Here is an 18,065-nt window from a genome sequence, read left to right as displayed (position 1 = left end):
GGACTCACATCCTCTGGCTTTCTGAAATGGTCTGCGTGATGTTTGCTGCATTTGCTTTCCTCAGGTTCTGTTGTCAGTTTTTCCAACCAAAGTGCATTAACTTTGAACCCTTGACTTCTTTGCTAAGAGGATGCTGTCCTTGACAGCATGAGGCCAATTTCTCACCCCCTCCAAGAGCATCTACCTCATGGAAGGATACACAAATTTTTTCCCCTGACAACAACCCCTCTTGCCAGACTCCATGCCTTGGAAACCCTGCCTGAACATTGCCCATTATTTGCACTGAGTTACATTGGCTGACTACTTGTGCACAGGGACATACCAGAGTCACAGCATTGGAAATATTATTTTATGTCTTTCCCTTTGGTTTTAAAAAGAGATTTAAAAACAGACTGGTTCCATAATGAACAGAAAGCATGACGTTATTGACCTGAAAATAAAAAAGGCAAATGCTTATTAAGGCATGTTGGTCACTATGTGTTAGAGGACAGGAATTCCCAGTGATGCAATCTGCCTCATCCAAAAACTGAGCACAGAAAACCTTTTCATATGTGCTAAGTCTGCAGCTGCAATAAAGCCTCCATGCAAACAGTCAGCTCTGACTGCAGATCGTAGCCTCTCTACTGAGGTTCAGATCCCTGGGGGTGCAGTGGCATTTCCTGATGGAATCCAGCATGCACGTTCTATATGCAGGCCCCCAGATTGATACCTTGCAAGAAAATAAAATGGTTTATGGGGAAGTATTGCTACCAGGTCTTAGTGGTCCTGAGGTCAATAAAAAATGTTATTTGAGGAAAAGAATCATCAGTGTTAAAGATTAATTATCTGTTAAATCATGGTAGTGAGAGTAGCTTTTTCTAATGGGTGATGAGTTTTTACGCATTACATGCCATGCATGAGTTTGACGTACTGCACACTTGACAAAACAAAGAATGTACAGTAAGGACCCCATAGAAAGGTAAATTAAAGAGAATTTGATTGCATCTGAGTATATAATTCATTCTCTTGAGCAACTCAACTTTCATGTCCTCTAAATGAGCAACTAGAATTATACATCCATGTGTATGAAAAACAGCTCATTTAGCTCAGGAGAAAATAAAAATTAACATAAGTGTCATAACATCCTTAATTTAGGCAAATGGTACAGTCTGTCTATAAAAATGCCAGGCCAATAAAACAACACTATTCCTGCAAGCTTTATATCAGAAACAATTAAAAAAAACAAACTGCTTATGGGTATCTGTGAGAATTCAGTCAGGAAAACTGGAATCATTTTAGGTGTTTCAGACAGAAGGGATTTAATAGAGGGACTCAATGACAGAGATGAGGAGGAGGTAAGAAGCCCTACAGGGGATAGTGAGGCAATCCAAAGATTAATAGCGAGAAGCAGATACGATCTCTAAGGTTAACAGAAGGAAAAGTGATTCCCAGGACCAGCATCTGGGTTCATCTATTGGAAGCTAGAATTCATGGTGAGGGTTTCCCAGTGAAAGCTGAAATCACAGAGATGATGCAGTCTGAAGCAGTGGGAGTAGGGGAGAAATATCCTGGCTTCTTGCATCTTCCATCCCCCAGTCTTCCATCAAAGCCTCCCTTTGGCTGAACCTACCAGGAAGCCAGGGTGCAAGAGAGCCTGGGAAATGTAGTTTCCAGAGCAGAGTGTGGGAAACATTGATGACTGGCAATGACTAGCACATTTGGCATCTCTGAAGACATGTATATTTGTATATTTGCATTAGCTAATTGATCTATATCTTAAGTGGGCTTTGATGAGCAAATTTTAGCTCCCCTTTCATTCATTTTCATTCTGAAAAATGAACGAAGGAAAACCACACACGATCAGGCTGTGATGTGTTTGCCAGTAATTTACCCTGAGAGATATCTAGTGAGGTCTCTCTGTACCCATATATCTTCATTTCTCCTTAAATGTTCCTTGCTGTCTCCCCAGTTACTTTTTTTTATTTTAGCTTTGGGATTATCCAGTAAACAAGAATGATGATTTCATTCATTTTTATAACCTAATCCCTCACAGGGAGAGGCAAGCTGCGGAGTGGGGGAGTACATGCTGGTAACTATATTAGACTTGTAAATTTTATAAGTTCAAATATCTTACTCAGTGCTAGAACATGAGTAGGGAAATGCCTGGTTCAATTATGTAAACACAGCAAACACCAGTCTAGAATGTAAGAAGGGAAATACAAGCTAAAGAGTTTTTCAGAAGCATCCCTGCTTTTCAGACACTAGCATTTTCTTTGGCCTGAATTGCTCAAGTTCATTAGAGCTTTGAACAACCTTTTTACTTGCTACCATGGGGATCCATTCTCTGAAATCCAAAATGCAGAATGGTTTGCTTTTGAACTGTATTGAGTACAATCTGCTTCTAAACCTATAAGGCACATTCAAAAGGAAGTGTGTGTTTTATTTAACAAATGCTACCATTTTTGTCTATTATTTGCCAGCACTATTCTAAACTATTAAGACATTTGACCCTTTAAACAATTGCATAAGGTACAGGTAAGAGGACAGGTATTTGACCCTAGACTATTATTTCTCCTCATTTTATGAATGAGGAAACTGAGACACAGAGAGATTAAGTAATAATCCTGACGTTAAACAGCCAGGAAGAGCCAGGATTTTCAGAGTTACTGCTTGGCAATTCTGGGCTCCAGGAATGAGTGTTTCAGTGAACAAGGTGGAAGCTACCTGGCCTTTTAGGATTTGGCAACAGAAGTCACCTAGTGTAACTTCTTCTGTATCTTGTTTGGAGCAGTGACAAGTCCAATCAGATCCAGCAGTGCAGGAGGGGTATCCAAGTGTCAAAGTATTTGCAACCATGCTTTGAAGCCATCACAGTGAGCAAAGTACCAGCAGCAATGACCACAATATATGATACCCAGATGGTGGGTTGGTTTTTATTTGCTGAAATGACCTTATGGTTTCCTATATTTGGTCCTCATTTATCTACAACAGGAAATGGAAGGAAATAGAGTCTTTCCTTAAGGCAGTTTTCTGTTCCAATTGGTATTCTTCTAACGCCTCCCTCTGCTCTGACAACTTTCTAAATGGCATCGGACAAGACTTCCACTGACTCAAGTTTCATTGATGTAGTTGTACCCAAATAGAAAATGTTCTGTTGCCTATATTCAAAACACATTGCTAAGCCAATTTTCTTTAAATTCTCCTGAATTTCCTCCCCTGAGAGGATCAAACAACTGCCAAGTTTGAGTTTTAAACTTTCAGATACTTTTGAGTAATACTCAGTGGAGAGAAAAAAAAAGCATTTCGGTAAGGTGATGTTGATGTGTGTGCGAGTGTGCTGCACTCAGAGAAAAACGCAGGTTTTCTATTTTAACTTAACTGTAAAATGCTGAACTAATTTAGCTCAAGTCTTTTGAAAATACGTTCGATTTATGGGGCCAGTGACTATCAAAAATTCTAAGCTGAAAAATATTGGAAAAACCACTCAACTCACCAGAATTCTGTTTTTGATTAAAATCTGAGTTTGTGACCAAGTGTTGCTTTTTAAAAAATAGCTCTGGTGAATGCCTCAATTAGAGTATTCAATGACGTTTCTTTATGATGTGTCCTGAGGGAACAATTTGATTGGTATACAGAGAAAATTTTCAGAAGAGGAACATTTCCTGCTGTGCCATGGTCTAAGACAGGAATTGCACATGCAAAGAGGCAAACGTTGGAGTGATCTGGCTGGGTCATCTGTCATGCCTTCAAGGCCAATGTTAATTCTAATTACATGGCTGGCTGCCAAATCTGTCCTTTTCTCCCTCACCAAGGCATAAGTAGACAAAAGATGGCTCACTGCAACCTAACAGTTCACTGTTACATTTTCTTTGTCAACCTCTAAATGTGCAGACAAAAATGAGCTATCAATAAAACTGTTTTTATTGATTAAGGATGAGCCAATATGAAGTCAAATCATCCAAACAATTCAATAAGAACTTTGTAAACCCAGTCACCAGGAGTATTGTACATGGAGTATCTAAATGAATGGATGGAGTTGACTTAATTAGAAAGCTAACACAGTCTTCTTAGGACAACCAAACTTTTTTTAGGGTCACATGTGCAATACAGAAAGCCTCATGTGACTTGGCAGTATAAAGTAAGGGTTAAAATCACCATTTCTGGGACTGGACCCCCAAGATTTGAGTACTATTTCTACTACTTGGAGCTGGGTAGCTTTGGAAAAATTACTTTACCATCCTGTACCTTTTATTTTCCCTCTATAAAAAAAGGATAATTAAAGTGCATATTTTATGGTGCTACTGTGAGGAGCAAATGAGTTCATTCATGCTCAGTGCCCAGTCGGGTATCTGGCACATTGTACATGCTCAATAAATATGGCTATCATTTATGCTACTGTCAGCTTCTGATATTCTTACTAATTTATCGACATGCTTTCTCTAGCCACCAAAACTGAAAAAGTAGGATAAGTCCTACCTTCAACATAATCATCTGGTGGCCATGGGGAAGTTATTTATTGTCAATGAACTTCGTGGGATTTTAAGGCTATTCTTACACAGTGGCATCTGCTTTTAAATCAAGCAAATTAAAACACATGACATAGCACATGGTAAATAAATAGTTGATATGCAGAGTCTAAAGTAAAATGGCAGAGTGAAACAGAAAAATAATAAGTTAAAAAAAAGGAAAAGAATTAGAAAAAAAAAAAAGAAGGAAAGAAATATACCAATAGGGATCAATAAAAGGAAAAGGCACACTACCTAAAGGAACACCTTTGAAATGTAACAGTCAGAATCAGAAAGAAACGAGAAACTCTGGCATCCCCCCACCTCCCAAATGGACACTTCACTTCTACCCAAGCTCAAACAGATGGAAGAAAGACTGTGAGTGGACATCTATCTCAAATTTGTAGTGATGTGCACTCAGAGGGTGTGAAGGCAGTCCATGGAAAATGTGAAGAAAACTTCTCATAAAGAAGTCATGGGTTGAGGGTCTTGAGCATCACCTTCTGAGGAACCCAAAGATCCAGGAGGAGTCAAGCTGTGACTAGACTTCCAATAGACTCATCACAGAAGCTGAACCCAGCCTGGATCCTGTCTTCTCAGATGCCCAGTGAAGAAGATTCCTGGGAAGGTTCCTCACAACATATCTCAGGAGTATTAATAAAGAACCTTAGTAACTTTACTCTCAAAAAAAAAAAAAAATCCAATTACAAACTCCCAAGAGATAAACAGGGGGAGCTCCATGTATCAAAGCCCATAGCCTAGTCACTTTTCAGAAGAATGTCTGTGAACTTCAGTTCATTTTAAACAAAAGGCTGAAAGCAAGTGAACCATATGCAACTCAAGAAACTAGAAGAAATGAAGATGAACAGCACTTGATCAATAAAAACAAAAAATGGCTGTTAAAAAGGGATGTTTGCTCAAAGAAAAGATACCAATAGGCCAGGGTTTTGAATCTCGCCACTACAACCATTTGGGGCCAAGTGATTCTTTGCTGTGCCCTGTCCTGTGCACGTAAGATGTTTAGCAGCATCCCTGACCCTTTCCACTAGATGCCAGTAGCACCTTCCTCCCCAGTTCTGAGAGTCAAAAATGTCTTCAGATATTACCAAATGTCCTGGGGGAAGGGGGATAAAATTGTACCTGGTTGAGAACCATTTTAATAGACATTGGAAAGGAGAAAGGGGACAACAAATAGACAAACTCAATCATGATTATTAAGTAGGACTTTACCCCAATCAATTTAGAAGACTCAACAAAATGGTGATCATCCAGGAAGATATAAAATTACAGTCTGAATCATGAAAGAAAACGGAGCAATAACAATTTAGAAAAACTGCTATATCAGAGATGTACCCCAAGGTAAATTGTTTATTGTTCAAATATTCACTGTCCTTCCCAGAAGAATTATGCTGCATGGTCCCTTCACTGCAGGCTTGAACGTGTGACTGACTCTGCCCAATGGAAGAGGAGCAAAACTGATGAGTCACTGTTAGGCAAATGCTTTTAAGAACCAGTGCCTTGGGAATTCCCTGGTGGTCCAATGGTTAGGACTCCTGTTCGATCCCTGGTACAGGAACTAAGATCCTGTAAGCCACTCGGTGTGGCCAAAACAAAACAAAAACAAACAACAACAAAAAAAAGCCAGTGTCTGGTTGGCTACACTGGATTCTCTTGCCCAAGATGACCTGTAACGTTCCAGATCAGGGGTTGTTTGGTTTTTTTTTTTTTTTTTTTTTAAGTATAGTTGATGTACAATATTATATATTTCAGATGTACAACATAGTGATTCACATTTTTTAAAGGTTATATTCCACTTATAGTTATTATAAAATATTGGCTTTATTCCCTGTGAAGAGCAGGGGCTCTTTTTTTTTTTTAAATAAATTTACTTTATTTATTTAAAAAAAAAAAAGAAGTCATGGGGATGTAATGTACAGCAAGGTGACCATAGTTATAGTACTGTATTACAAATTTGAAAGTTACCAAGAAAGTAGATCTTAAAAGTCCTCATCATAAGGAAAAAAAAAATTGTAACTGTGTAAGTAACAGATGTTAACTAGACTTATTGTGGTGATCATTTTGCGATATATACAAATATTGAATCATTATGTGGTATACCTGAAACTAACCTCAATTATACCTCAATTATACTTTAATTTAAAAAGTTTAATTTTTTTTTTAAAAAAAGAACCTGACAAGTAATCCTAACAGATGGAAGAGAGAAGGGGATTAAGACATACACAGGAGAAAATGTCACCTAAATGAAAATGATTTAAATTAACAAATTTATTAAAGGGGTTATGTAGTGTGTTCTAAGATAAACTAATAAATAATGACAAACACAGGCACGTCAGCTAAATTTTTTTTTTTTAATAAATTTATTTATTTTATTTATTTATTTTTGGCTGTGTTGGGTTTTCGTTGCTGCATGCGGACTTTCTCTAGTTGCAGTGAGCGGGGGCTGCTCTTCCTTGCAGTGTGTGGGCTTCTCATTGTGGTGGCTTCTCTTGTTGTGGAGCACGGGCTCTAGGCATACGGGCTTCAGTAGTTGTGGCACTCAGGCTCAGTAGTTGTGGCTCGTGGGCTCTAGAGCGCAAGCTCAGCAGTTGTGGCACACAGGCTTAGTTGCTCCGCGACATGTGGGATCTTCCCGGACAAGGGCTTGAACCAATGTCCCCTGCATTGGCAGGCGGATTCTTAACCACTGTACCACCAGGGAAGCCCACGTCAGCTAAAATTTGAACGTCAAGGATCAAGATGATTTTCTTCAGGAATACAGATAGAAAAAGCAAGTAAAGTATAAGGGTAAAAGTCAAGCTGGCTTCAGACTTCTTTACAGCAATATCTGTTGTCTTCAAGTTATTTGGGTTGGAGGAGTTGATACAAAAATCCTAAACCAAGCCAAGAGGGTATATAAATTTAAGGTCAATTAAATTATATGCAAAAGTTCAAGAACAATACCTTTTTGTGATTAAGTTACTTAATATCTACAAAGAACATAGAACACTGCCAGGCAGATAGAAAGTACTATGTAAGTGTTAGTTAATTCATTAAACAAGAATAAAATAAATCTCATGAAACCCATGAGCTCTTTTTAATAAAATCTACCTTAGGAGAAGCCCTGATCAGACTACAGGTGGGTGCACTGAACCTATTTACACATAGAACAAAAATTAAATCAACGTGGGAAATATGATTTCAGAAAGTCCATATTCTAAATATTGAAATTTAAAAAATAATAATAGAGCAACAGGAAATCCGGAGATGAAAGGCAAAGCTAAGGAGATGTGTCTGTGTACTAATCTCCCATTTTTATATGGACAATCAAAAGATTATATCTAAAGTTGATGAACGAAGAAATAGAGCTTTTTATTATTCATGTGTTCAACTAGTATTTTTGAAAACCTACTATGTGTCAGCAACTGTTCTAAGTGGTATGGATTTAACTGCAAACAAGGCATGTAAGATCCCTGCTCCTTCACAATTTAGTAGGAAAAGACTAGGCCATGCAATTAGATAAGACAAAAAGAAGTGGGTGAACAGATCAATGAAAGATTCTTAAATATAAATGAGAAATTACATGATAAAGATGTCATTTCAAACCAGTAACAATAGATGGATAACAATAAATGTTATGGGAAACTGAGAAGTCAAAAAAAATTCCAGATGAGTCAAAGATTTAAAGATAAATATTGAAATCCATTAAAATATTATAAGAAAGCATTGGTGAATCTATGATCTTGCAGTATGAAAAGTCCTTTTGAAGTAAGACATACAACACAAAAGTCACAAAATTAAAGTTTAATTCATTTAATTACAAAAGTATTTGAAATTTCTCTACAGAAAAAATGCATCATAAAATCATAAGCCATCAACAGATGGAATAAATATTTATAACACATTTCTGACAAAAGACTAATTTCTTTAATATGTAAAGAACATGTAAAAATTAATTTAAAAATTTAAGTGTGATAATAGTATTATAATATTTTTCTGTTTGCTTGCTTAAGTCAATGAGAAAGAGACAAGAAATCTAGAAAAATAGGTAAAGAATGTGACCAAACATTGAAATATAATAGCCAGTAGCATAAGGTAAGACTTTCAACCATGCATAATAAGAAATACGAATTGTAATATAGTGTTTGTACCTAATCATTTTACCAACATTTGATGACACACAAGATTGACGAAGATTCTGTTGATGGTAGAATAAATCAGTATATACTTTTTTGAAGGACAGTTCAGCTATACTCTTTCAATTTTTTTTTTAATAAACATATTCTGACCCAGAAAATTTATTGTTAGAAATATACCCTCTGAATATACTTGCCAACTTTTACATGAATTTCTTATTAAACCATTCTTATAAGAGCAAACAGAACAAAACAAAACCTGAAAATATCTAAAATATCAGGAGGGGGAGATTAAAGAAATCATGGCAATAATACTACCTTTATAGTAAGACAGATCTGTGTGGTCTGTCTTATATATATACATATATCTCCATGATATGTGTATTTTAAAAATCAAAAGATGTGGATATCAGTGTGTAGGATATCAGTCCTTTGTGCAAAATGTTTTCACACAAATACACATACATGCATACATGCAAATGTGTATGTATATGTGTAATGTCTTGATTTCCATAAGATTACATATGCATCCATTAACCCTGGTTACCTTTAGGAAAAGTCATTTTGGGGTAGAAAAGGAGGAGGGAGACCTTTATTTTCAGTTTATGCACTTTGGTAATGTTTAATTTTTTTATATACATGTGGATCATTTTTTAAGTTAACAGGAGTTATCTGGGTAACAGAATCATGAGTCATCATAAATTTTTTTCTCTGCTTTTCTCTATTAAAAATGCTTTAAAATATTATTTAAAATAAAATGTGGCATCATCATTATTCAATTTTTAATAGTTTATAAACTTCTCTTATGTTAAAAAGAAAGTGAATTCTGTAAAGTATTCAGGTATTTTGTAAACCAGGAGCAATGCTTTCAGTTTATAGTGTGAGGAGTGATCTGGGGGTTAAACAAGGCTATCATTGGCCCTTAGTATTCTCTTTCTCCCCTGGTGGTAACCTGGTCCATATGGCAAGACAATGGCTTCTTCCCCTAGTTCTTCTTCTCCAAAGTGAAATCTTTAAACTCCATTAAAAACAGATATCCCTGGAGGATTTCCTAGTATGTGGACTTGGAGGAGAGACCACAGAGCTCTGAAAACAGTATGAAGCAGAAAAGGAAAAGCAAGTTAGAATACACTTCTGAAAGTGTTCATTAAAGCAGGATTTCATGAAATAATTAATTAGTCATTCATTTTTAAGATCCGTTCACCTTACTCAAGTTATTTCAAAAAGAGAAAGATAACTGAGGAGCTGGTACCATTCAACTTCCATTGTGGCTTAACTGAAGGTAGAAGCCAAATTGACAAAATGGGAAAAGCATCCAGTTCTGATTTTTAATTACTGATATAGGACATGAAGCAAGAGTCAGCTGATCTGAAAGTTTCTTCCTATCTAAAAGTGCTTCATTTGTTGAGTGTTGAAAATGAAGGAGGACATATGGGGATGTAATTCAGACATCTCTTGGTAGTGCCATAATGAAAATCACTCAGTATACATAAATGAAATAAATTATAGTAAATACACTTATACTGAAAATGGCCAAATAGTTCTGGTTCTGTCTGATTCTATGTTTGGCACTTCGGGACACTGTATTAACTCTTTAGCTAAAGTCAAGCAAACTTAAATTTACCCTGAATTCAAATAACAAGAACACTCAAACAACCAGAGATCTTTATTCCTTTATACTACTTTCATGACAAATGAACGAATAGCAGGTAGAACTAATTTCTTACCCCCTCCCTCCCTCCTTCCTTCCCTCCCTCCCTTCCTTCCTTTCTTCCTACCTCCCTTTTATTCTTCTTTCTTTGAAACACCCACTCCATAGTGTCTCAAATGATTAAGACAAATATGATGTAATTTCTATATATTATTTTTAGATTAACAGCTGGTACAAGGATAATACTTGGTCATTATCAAATATTATGGTACTGAGGTTTTCATTATAGAAAACTAAGCAAACTTAAAATTTTCAAAAATAGATTAAATTGTGCTCAGAGACATTTTCTTATAATTATATGTAATGTATAAATAAGTAAAATGTAAAATTGCATTTTGATCTCACTTTTGAAACATGATAGGTCCATTCATCTGCATATTAAAATAACTGTCACCTAAGTCCCCATCTTTTCTGTATGCATTTTCTGTTTACTTGCCTAATAGGGTGCTTAAACAGTAATTTGCTGAGTTAGCAAAAATTAATTGTTAGAAAAGGAGGAGGACTACTGTTAACATTAATTTTCAAGGCATGGAATGTAATGATGGCTGATTTCCTTAATTGTCTTACAACTTTTCTACCCTGGATTAGACCAAATATTGCCCATCTTTTAGCTACTTCATGAATGCCAATTGGTCTTTTATTAATTGTTCACACACAAAATGGCACACTAGTAACTTAAATTTACTAGTTTCAGACTGTAAGTAGACTTAGTTTACTGCTGGATATATACTTACTGGCATGAATGACCTTGAGGGAATAATCTTAAGAACACAATCACTGATAGTTGAATCTTAAGGACACAATCATTGATAGTTTAAAATTGAAATTTTGGATTCTGGAAGCCACATGAGTTTTTTCAAGAATTTTCTCAATCTCTATATATTTGTAAGTTGAGCCCTTCCTACACTTTCTACATCTCCTTTTTCATTCCTCGTGGGCAGTTAAGTGCCATCAGATCTTATCTTTTCAATCTCCTATAACCTTCTCATTCACCCCATGCATCTGCTGAGTTCAAGGACGCCCCATCTCTTGCTTAAATAATTATAGCAGCCTTTTAATTTGTTCAGAAGAAAAAATAGCACCTTCAGTCTGGCGCTACTCCAAGGCATCATGCTCCCTTCTACCAAAAAGCTTTTTCTCAAAGTAGATTCTATGGGGAAAAGTCCAAATTCCTTTGCCCAGCAAAGTGCTGGCACCCCTCTCTCCTCTTCTGTCCAGCCACAGTAAATTGTCAACCATTTCTTTAATGCATCTTGATGTTTTATGCTTTCCTGCCTTTACCCCTACTGTTCCTCCTGTCTGGAATTCCCTTCCCCCTTTCCTATCTGCTCAACACCTGCTCAGTTTTCATGATTCAACTCAAGTATTATGTCCTCCCAGCAAACCTCTGACCTACAAGGGTAGGTGGTAACTCTATTATTAGTTAACATTCTGGACCTTGTGTAAGCTTCTATTTGATCAATTTGCATAATTCACTGTATTCATCTTTGTAGCCCCAGAAACTTAGCAGTCTGGAAAAGTAAAAGTCACTGAATGAGTAAAAGTAAAAGTCATTGAACAAAATGCAGGAGGTAGGTTGCTAAAGCTAACCATTTTATTTCATTCTTGGAATAATGCAATCTGAATTTGAGGTGCTATCTTAGGTCAGTAGAATACCCAGGGTTTATTTGAAGTTCCTCTAGAAGCTGACACTAAGACAAGGGTTTTAGTACAGGTAGGTTACAGCGAGGTGGAGAAAACATAATTAGGGAAATGGGGAAGTGAGGAGGGAAAGGGAAGGCCAGTAAAGGATGCATTATCAAGCCACTTACACTGGGGGTGACAGGGGCTGTGGGAGCTCAGATCACCATGCACCCCAGAGTTATCCCTCCCAGAGATGTGAGGGAGGTGAGGTACTCACTCACTAAGTCCCATTGGTCATTGATTGAGGGCTGTTCCTGGGAGGTATTAACTCCCTGGTACATCTGGCCAGCAGCACATGTGGGCAAAGCAAACTCCACCAAATGGGGGAAATTGGCAATCAGGTGTGTACTGGTGTGGTCAGGGCATTGACATGTGGGCTGCATCTGGTCTTTGGTGACACTGATTGGTCATTGTAAATATGAGAGGATGAAATATGATATGATTTCTCAAAATCTCTTAGCCACATACACCCCACATTATTTGCTCAGCAAACAAGTTCTACAGTAGTTAGGGCAGGAAGCAAAATCTTTTGTGTCTAATTAAGACAATTTGTGAAATATGCCCAGGATGAGAATATCCCTTAAGAGTCACCAGTCAGAGTGATTCTCTTGGGTTGCTACTATTCATAGCAAAATGAATTTTATCATAATTCTAAAGTCACAGCCCTCAAACCCCTTTTGCCTTTGCAAAATTCTCTAACTGAACTCCTAGGTAACCAAGATGAAAAGGATTTGCGGTCGAGCCCATGAGAACACTGTGGAGAGATGAACATGACTGACAGTTCAGTGATAACTGTGCCAGGCTTCTCAGGCTTCCTGTACTCCCAGAAACTGTGAAAGGTGCAGAAATACGCAAATAAAGTTTTAAGTAGACGAAGAAGCTCTAGGTATTAATTACAATGTTAAAATATACTATTACGCTAGGAGATTCCTTCTTATAAAAAGCAAATGACCACACAAAACTTCTCCAAAATAGCCAATTATACAAACTTGTTATTGATTTTGGTAAGGCTCCCAGAGAACTTCTACTATTTCATGAACTATTTGGAGATACTTTTCACATACTGATAATTCCTTCTCTTTCACTCATTTACTCAACCTCCTCAGTACTCCTACCTCAGTTCCATGCAGCCCCCTCCCCACTTCACTCTTCTTTTATATCTGTCATCTAGAAACATCACCAAGGAGCTCTTGTTAATTCTCAGTCTCTCAGTTGTCCCCCAGACCTCACAAGCATTAGGACTGTGGACATGATTCCTCTTCTGAAAGCTCCTCTCTGATGAATTCTAAGACAAATTACCATTGTCTGTTTTTCACTTCTCTGAAACTTTTCCTTCAACATCTATGCCCTTCCTTGGCAATCTTTTCCTCTCCAAATGGTTAAGCCTTAGCTCAGAAATCTGTAATGCACCTAATCCTTTTCCTGAACTACAGGCCCACCTGCTCTAGACTTCCACGAGGATATTTGACCAGAGCCTCATAGGTAATTCCAAAAAGAACCACCCCTGCATCTCCCATCTGGCTTCTGCACACACTCCAATCTGTTAAGGGCACCACTAGGTTTTTGTCACCTGGGCTCCAAACCCTATAGATATTGTTGATTCTTCCCCTACCCAACGACATTGTCTTGTTCTTCACGTGGACTTCAGGCCCCCATTACCGCCTGAGTGTATAATTACAGAAGCTACTATCCAGTTCCTTCATCTCCAGTCTCTGTACTCTCTACTCCTACCACTATACTCCACCAAATATGACATTGGTTTTCCTAACATGCATCTCCAACCAGAGCACTCCTCTGGTAAAATCACTTCACAGTGATCCATTTACATGGGATAGAGTTCAAACTCCTTAGACTAGCACTCAAGAGTCTTGAGGTCCTGAAGTTTGCTTATGTTTCAAAATATACTAAATATCTGTACCCAGATCCACTCTTCACCTTGTTCTATGCCTGAGAGGCTGATCTCTATGGCTGCATGGACTGACATTCCCAGCCTCTACAGGATCCCCTCCCCTTGAGTATGATCTGGATCTACAGATATAATGGAGGGATATTACTCCCCTTATTAGGTTATGTTATATGGCAATGAGTGATGGGATTTTTGCAGACGTAATTAAGGTCCCTAATCAATTTAATTTGAGCTAATCAATGGGGAGATTATGCTGGGTAGGCCTAGTATAATCAGGTAAGTCTTTTATTTATTTATTTTTTAACTTTTTATTTTATATTGGAGTACAGCCGATTAACAATGTTGTGATAGTTTCAGGTGCACAGCAAAGGGACTCAGCCATACATATACATGTATCCATTCTCCTCCAAACTCCCCTTCCATCCAGGCTGCCACATAACATTGAGCAGAGTTCCCTGTGCTATACAGTAGGTCCTTGTTGGTTATCCATTTCAAATATAGCAGTGTGCACACGTTGATCCCTTTTAGAAGACAGTCTAGTAGTCAGAGATTTATCCTGCTGGCACTGATGATCATGAGTGAGTTCTGCTGCTGCAAGGTCATGAATTCTGCCAACAGCCCTATAAGCTTAAATGAGTACTCTGAGCCTTAAATGAGGCTGCATTCCTGGCCACCATCTTGACTGTAGCCTTGTGAGATCCTTGGTAGAGAACCAGCTAAGTTGCTCCTGGATTGCTGACCCACATGAGATAAGAAATGGGCATGAAGCCACTAAGTCTGTGGTAACCTGTTACACAGCAATAGCTAACTAATACCCTTGTCCTTCTGGGCAAATTAGGTCAATGGAATATATCAAGATTGTTCAGAGAGTAGGAGGAAAGAGATCTTGAGATACTTATTCTCCCTGACAGCTCCTTGCCAGCTGACACCCTACCAGAGCTCTCCACTGCCCCCAACTTCTGCCAATGGCTTCTCTTTAGCTGCAGCCATCTCAGGGAGCTAGTAACTGTCCCTCCTGTGCCCCTGTAGACTTAAGGTTGGTAAAGCCTCTGGTTTGGATTCCTAATGTAGGGCCAGAGTACTTCATTATCCCTGGTTATTTTTCCTCAACTCTCCCCACACCTTGGGTAAATGTCCCTTTGCTAAACTTTGTTAAATTCTTTTTTAAAGAATGTTATTATTATTACTTTCCTGCTGGGATCTTACCTAAAGAATAAACTTACCACCTAGTATCCTATCCAAACCCACCTCCAAATCTGAACTACCAGCCATGCTCCGCAGAACACAATCCGACATTTTCCCACCTAATGTCTTGCCTTTGGGTTGCTTCTACTGTCTAGAATCTAGAGACTGTTGGCATGATGGGGGAAGAAAATCCAAACAAACAAAAACATGAGTTCTAGAACAAACTACTGACTCTGCTCCTTGCTACCTGTGTGACCTTGGGAAACTGTTTTAACCTCTCTAGGCAGTTTCTTCATCTGTAAGATGGGCATAATAATACCCACTGAGCAAGGGTCTTGTGATGATTAAATGAAAAAAAATAAGTGGAAAGCATCTAGTACATGAAACTCAGTAACTAAAGGTGTTGGTGGAAATTCTGCTGCTGCTAATGCTTTCATTCATAAAGACACCTACTGATCCTACTGAAATTTTACACACCCTGAATTTTTCTCTAAAGTTCTCTCACATCTATGAATTTAGTGAGTCCACATTTCAGAAATGAGATTGCTCTGCATTAAACCTATAGAAATTGTTTCTCACTTCTCTTAAAGTTCTTACTTCATATGTCTTATACTCATTTACCTGCAAACATGTCCCATTGTTAGGGGAAACACTGACTGAAACTGCCCACCCTGGCCAGGCACCACAGTAACCATTTTCACGAGTTATTTTACAATAGGAGGTCCTGGTAAGGAACAGGGAACTAATAAGCCACCACAAACTGGAAGAATTCAGGAAAGGTCAAAAGGAGATGCAAGTCCATATGCCTTACCAACCTCCTGTGTTAATTTTATTATGAAGAGTCAAAGATAATATTTCTCATTATCATCCTCGCTGGAATCCATGTTGGCTGGGCCACGCGTGCGCCACCAGGAAGGACCCTGAGTCAGAACAACTGACAAGAGACAACTCAGAAACTAATCTCATCACCATAAAACCTGAGACTGCAAACCACATGGCAGAGCAGTCCTCCTGGTTTCACTTCCCCTGCTGCTCTCTGCCCCCCAGGTGCCCCTTCCCAATAAAGTCTCTTGCTTTGTCAGCATGAGTGTCTCCTCAGACAATTCATTTCTGAGTGTTAGACAAGATCCCACCCTCGGGCCCTGGAAGGGGTCCCCCTTCCTGCAACACCATCTCTTCTGCTGAATTCTAAATGCATTATGGGCAGAGATTTTATATCTTTGTATTTCCTGGGCCTGAAGTGGACAGTGCCATGGCCATAATAGCTGCTCAAGAATATTTTCAGACTGGATATGTAAAGAGAAATATTATCATTGACTCTTCACAATATAATTAACACAGATTTTAATATCATTGACAAGATATGCAAATATATTGATATGAATATAATAAAATAATATTTAATGGATATCTAAAACAACATATTAGGAAGCTTATAATTATTTTTCAGAAGCGTGTGCTCATTTAACATTGATTTTTGCTGTCTACCAAGTACAAAAGAAAATAACATGAAACAAAATGAATCGTCCAAGAACCACTGACGTTAATTTGCATGTGTGTAGTAATTCAAATTGGGCAAATTTTGTTGTCTTGACACATGTCTTCTCACTTATTTTTCACTACAGCTCTGTGAGGAGATAAGCAGTTAATCTCTACATATTATTCATGAGGGAGCTGAGACTATCAGAATTTGTTATTGGCTTAATCAACCTCAGTGGTAAACTTTCTGATGAAATACCCACTGCTAGGCAACATGATAAAAGCTGTTAGAAAAGAAAAAGAAGAAAAGCATACGATGTCTATCTCAAAATCAGGCCATAATATTTCAGGCAGAAGGCCAAGAAATACATTTAAAGATACATAGAGTAAATAGCAGTCAAAACCTTGTGTTTGTATGGCATTTTTTACTTCTCCAAGTCCACACATGCTAAGCATTTGACCTTTATCATGACATCTGAGGCAGGTAGAACATATCTATTTACCTCGATTAACAGATGAGGCCAAGAGATGGCCATTTTAAATTCAGCCATCCATAGCCAAACCAGAATTAGAATGTAAGTCAGCCAACTATGTCTTGGGCCGTAAGCAACGTGTGTATAGAGCACCTACTATGTGTATCCTACAATACAATACAATCTAGTTAAATGCATAAAATTTATTGTCTCTTAATTTTTAAGGAGTAGTCAGTATTTGCCTAAAAGGAATAACCCAGACTCAGAATACTAGGCCTGCTAGTTGGCAAATAAGTCGCTTTACCCCACCCATCCTTCCACCACATCTAATTATACATCACATAGGTAAAAGTTTGATTTACCAGATGCTGCTCTTTGCTGTGGCTCCTGGTTCCTGTGAAAGAACCTCATCCAGGTGAAGTGGAATTGCTGTTAAGTGTCACACTAGTTACAAGGTGATAGGTATGCTACCAAGCCTAGAGGTTTCCCTGAGGAGTTGATGCAGGTTTCAGTGGAATAACAATTACAAGGTAGATGGATCATTTCATGCCTTCTGTGACCTTTACAATATGTGAGAGTCATTATTTTAATGTTAATTTGCATAATGGTAGGTCTGAAAGAACAATGGTGAATGCTAATAGCTGCAGGATGCAATAAAATTAAACATCATCTGGGCTGAACTGCTAAAGGAAAAGTTGCCAAAGTATGACTGTTCAAGCACTTAATTTCATCCCAGGTCATGTCCACATTCAATCAAATGCGATTTCTGGTATCTCTTGAAAAACTGGCAATAAGTGACTGGAAGGGAGTAGCAGCAACCTCCTTTATGTAGAATCCTAACCTGGTAGGCTTTGCTTTTTTACATAACTTGTGTGTCCCCTCTGAGGAAGTTGAATTTGCAACTACCATCACCTTCCCCAAATGACACCTGACCCCAACTCTCACCACTCCCCACATCCAGCACATACACTAAATTTGATACACCCAGAAAGAAAGACTCTTACCTTATGG

Source organism: Balaenoptera acutorostrata, chromosome 15, assembly GCF_949987535.1.
Source record: "Balaenoptera acutorostrata chromosome 15, mBalAcu1.1, whole genome shotgun sequence".
NCBI classification, from domain to species: Eukaryota; Metazoa; Chordata; class Mammalia; order Artiodactyla; family Balaenopteridae; genus Balaenoptera; species Balaenoptera acutorostrata.
This window is presented reverse-complemented; position numbering follows the sequence as displayed.